Source organism: Oncorhynchus mykiss, chromosome 10 (genome assembly GCF_057628025.1).
Source record: "Oncorhynchus mykiss isolate SJ-2025 chromosome 10, ASM5762802v1, whole genome shotgun sequence".
In the NCBI taxonomy this organism is placed as follows: domain Eukaryota; kingdom Metazoa; phylum Chordata; class Actinopteri; order Salmoniformes; family Salmonidae; genus Oncorhynchus; species Oncorhynchus mykiss.
Genome location: NC_143031.1, coordinates 34,531,290 through 34,536,265, shown reverse-complemented (window position 1 = coordinate 34,536,265; position 4,976 = coordinate 34,531,290).

Genomic DNA, 4,976 nt, shown 5'->3' with positions numbered 1-4,976 from the left:
GCGGCAAGAGCTACAGACAAATAATCTTCGAGAGCCTTACGTTCGGGAGCCGACAGAGAGTATAGTCTACCCCGGGGGGGAGTGGTTCCCGGAAGGAGATCAATACTACAATCATACGACCGGTGTGGAGGAAGAGAGGTGGCCCTGGACCGACTGAACACCGTGCGCAGATCGTGATATTCCTCCGGCACCCCTGTCAAATCACCAGGCTCCTCCTGTGAAGAAGAGACAGAGGAAACAGGAGGGATAGCAGACATTAAACATTTCACATGACAAGAGACGTTCCAGGAGAGGATAGAATTACTAGACCAATTAATAGAAGGATTATGACAAACTAGCCAGGGATGGCCCAAAACAACAGGTGTAAAAGGTGAACGAAAAATTAAAAAAGAAATGGTTTCGCTATGATTACCAGAGACAGTGAGGGTTAAAGGTAGCGTCTCACGCTGAATCCTGGGGAGAGGACTACCATCCAAGGCGAACAAGGCCGTGGACTCCCTTAACTGTCTGAGAGGAATGTCATGTTCCCGAGCCCAGGTCTCGTCCATAAAACAGCCCTCCGCCCCAGAGTCTATCAAGGCACTGCAGGAAGCTGACGAACCGGTCCAGCGTAGATGGACCGACAAGGTAGTGCAGGATCTTGAAGGAGAGACAGGAGTAGTAGCGCTCACCAGTAGCCCTCCGCTTACTGATGAGCTCTGGCTTTTACTGGACATGAAGTGACAAAATGACCAGCGGAACCGCAATAGAGACAGAGGCGGTTGGTGATTCTCCGTTCCCTCTCTTTAGTCGAGATGCGGATACCTCCCAGCTGCATAGGCTCAGCACCCGAGCCGGCAGAGGAAGATGGTAGTGATGCGGAGAGGGGGGCAACGGAGAACGCGAGCTCCTTTCCACGAGCTCGGTGACGAAGATCAACCCGTCGCTCAATGCGAATAGCGAGTTCAATCAAGGAATCCACGCTGGAAGGAACCTCCCGGGAGAGAATCTCATCCTTTACCTCTGCGCGGAGACCCTCCAGAAAACGAGCGAGCAAAGCCGGCTCGTTCCAGCCACTGGAGGCAGCAAGAGTGCGAAACTCAATAGAGTAGTCTGTTATGGATCGATTACCTTGACATAGGGAAGACAGGACCCTGGAAGCCTCCTCCCCAAAAACAGATCGATCAAAAACCCGTATCATCTCCTCCTTAAAGTCCTGATACTGGTTAGTACACTCAGCCCTTGCCTCCCAGATTGCCGTGCCCCACTCACGAGCCCGTCCAGTAAGGAGAGATATGACGTAGGCGATACGAGCAGTGCTCCTGGAGTAAGTGTTGGGCTGGAGAGAAAACACAATATCACACTGGGTGAGGAACGAGCGGCATTCAGTGGGCTCCCCAGAGTAACACGGCGGGTTATTGATTCTGGGCTCCGGAGATTCGAAAGCCCTGGAAGTGGCCGGTGGATCGAGGCGGAGATGGTGAACCTGTTCTGTGAGGTTGGAGACTTGGGTGGCCAGGGTCTCAACGGCATGTCGAGCAGCAGACAATTCCTGCTCGTGTCTGCCTAGCATCGCTCCCTGGATCTCGACGGCTGGGTGGAGAGGATCCGAAGTCGCTGGGTCCATTCTTGGTCGGATTCTTCTGTCAGGTGCGTGAATGAGGACCCAAAAGCGAATTAACAAAACAGAGTTTCTTTAATGACGAAACACACGTAGGCTCAGATGGACAGGCAGATTCCGACAGGACAGGACAAGGTTAGATGAACAGGCAGATTCCGACAGGACAGGACAAGGTTGCAGCAAACACGACGATAGTCTGGTTCAGGCATGAGTAACACAAACGAGAATCCGACAAAGACAGAAGCAGAAACAGAGAGAGATATAGAGACCTAATCAGAGGGAAAAAGGGAACAGGTGGGAAAAGGGGTGAACGAGGTAGTTAGAGAAGACAAGGAACAGCTGGGGGAAAGAGGGGAAGAAAAGGTAACCTAATACGACCAGCAGAGGGAGACAGGGTGAAGAGAAAGAACAGGAACAGGACACAACATGACAATACATGACAAAGAATCAACAACAAGTGGGACACAATCATGAAGTGGAATGACATTTATTGGATATTTCAAACTTTTTTCACAAATCAAAAACTGAAAAGTTGGGCGTGCAAAATTATTCAGCCCCCTTAAGTTAATACTTTGTAGCGCCACCTTTTGCTGCGATTACAGCTGTAAGTCGCTTGGGGTATGTCTCTATCAGTTTTGCACATCGAGAGACTGAAATTTTTTCCCATTCCTCCTTGCAAAACAGCTCGAGCTCAGTGAGGTTGGATGGAGAGCATTTGTGAACAGCAGTTTTCAGTTCTTTCCACAGATTCTCGATTGGATTCAGGGGTGGACTTTGACTTTCTAACACCTGGATATGTTTATTTTTGAACCATTCCATTGTAGATTTTGCTTTATGTTTTGGATCATTGTCTTGTTGGAAAACAAATCTCCGTCCCAGCCTCAGGTCTTTTGCAGACTCCATCAGGTTTTCTTCCAGAATGGTCCTGTATTTGGCTCCATCCATCTTCCCATCAATTTTAACCATCTTCCCTGTCCCTGCTGAAGAAAAGCAGGCCCAAACCATGATGCTGCCACCACCATGTTTGACAGTGTGTGTGTGTGTGTTCAGCTGTGTTGCTTTTACGCCAAACATAACGTTTTACATTGTTGCCAAAAAGTTCAATTTTGGTTTCATCTGACCAGAGCACCTTCTTCCACATGTTTGGTGTGTCTCCCAGGTAGCTTGTGGCAAACTTTAAACAACACTTTTTATGGATATCTTTAAGAAATTACTTTCTTCTTGCCACTTCCATAAAGGCCAGATTTGTGCAATATACGACTGATTGTTGTCCTATGGACAGAGTCTCCCACCTCAGCTGTAGATCTCTGCAGTTCATCCAGAGTGATCATGGGCCTCTTGGCTGCATCTCTGATCAGTCTTGTCCTTGTATGAGCTGAAAGTTTAGAGGGACGGCCAGGTCTTGGTAGATTTGCAGTGGTCTGATACTCCTTCCATTTCAATATTATCGCTTGCACAGTGCTCCTTGGGATGTTTAAAGCTTGGGAAATCTTTTTGTATCCAAATCCGGCTTTAAACCTCTTCACAACAGTATCTCGGACCTGCCTGATGTGTTCCTTGTTCTTCATGATGCTCTCTGCGCTTTTAACGGACCTCTGAGACTATCACAGTGCAGGTGCATTTATACGGAGACTTGATTACACACAGGTGGATTGTATTTATCATCATTAGTCATTTAGGTCAACATTGGATCATTCAGAGATCCTCACTGAACTTCTGGAGAGAGTTTGCTGCACTGAAAGTAAAGGGCTGAATAATTTTGCACGCCCAATTTTTCAGTTTTTGATTTGTTAAAAAAGTTTGAAATATCCAATAAATGTCGTTCCACTTCATGATTGTGTCCCACTTGTTGTTGATTCTTCACAAAAAAATACAGTTTTATATCTTCATGTTTGAAGCCTGAAATGTGGCAAAAGGTCGCAAAGTTCAAGGGGGCCGAATACTTTCGCAAGGCACTGTATATATATATATATATATATTGTTATTATGATTTAAATAGCTATATATAATACAAATGGGACACTTAAATGTGCCTTTAGAGGTCATGCAATTTAGTACTCATCTCTAAAACAAAAGTAATTGAGGTCAAAAGAGTCCATATTAAAACAAGGAAATGAAAGGACTAACAGTACAGATAGATAGCAAGACTGTACCATAGAGGCTCAGAATAAGTTAGAGGAAAAACTAAAAGAAATGGAGGAACTTATTCCAGAAAGATCCAGAGTAATATATTCTTAAAATAAAGCGAACTGAATGGAATATTGGGAAAAATGCACCAAATTGTTTTTTAATTTTCAACATAGAAATGCTACCAAAAATAATTTACTGAAACTTGTTAAAAAATAATGGAGTCACCCATGATTCACCAAACGGTATTTCGAAAAAGGAAGGAAAGCATATATTTTCGTTTGTCTCCTCCATCTCCACTAACCAAAGCTAATTGTGTGGATTTTTTCCCTATTAATAATGTAAAATTAACAGCTGTACAAAAAGACTCATGTGAAGGCCAAATTACATAGGAGGAACTTCTTGATGCAATTAAAGCCTTTAAGTTCGGAAAAACTCCAGGGCTGGATGGCATATCAGTGGAGGTATACTAAACCTTTTTTGATATACTCAGAGGACCGTTATTAGCCTGTTTTAACCACTCCTATATAAATGGTAGATTATCAGACACTCAACAAGGTATGATTTCATTAGTACTGAAACAGGATCCAAGTGGTAAATATAAAGATCCAGTCCATTTAAAAGAATTGGAGGCCTCTTACACTTCAGTGTTGTGATGCAAAAATTCTAGCAAAATACTTAGTGCCTTAGAATTAAAAAGGTGTGGTTCGGATATTATTCCTCCTAATCATACAGGTTTTTTACATGGACGATACATTAGAAATAATATAAGACAAGTACTGGAAACAACAGAACAATATGAAATATCTGGGAAACCAGGCCTGGTATTCATAGCTGACTTTGAAAAGGCTTTTGATAAAGTACGACTGGAGTTTATATAGAAATGCCTGGAATATTTACATTTTGAAGAAACTCTTATAAAATGGGTTTAAATTCTGTATAGTAACCCTATGTGTAAAATAATAAATAATGGCTACATCTCAGAAAGTTTTAAACTGTCAAGAGGAGTAAAATAAGGCTGTCCACTATCGCATATCTATTTATTATTGCCATAGAAATGATAGCAGTTAAAATCAGATCCAACAATAAGGGATTAAGGGATTAGGAATCCAGGGTTTAAAAACAAAGGTGTCATTGTACGCTCATGATTCATGTTTTCTTTTAAATCCATAATTAGAAGCCCTCCACAGCCTCATTGTTATGGGGTGCGTAACTGGCGGCGGTGAAGTCAGACGCAGGAGAGCAGAAC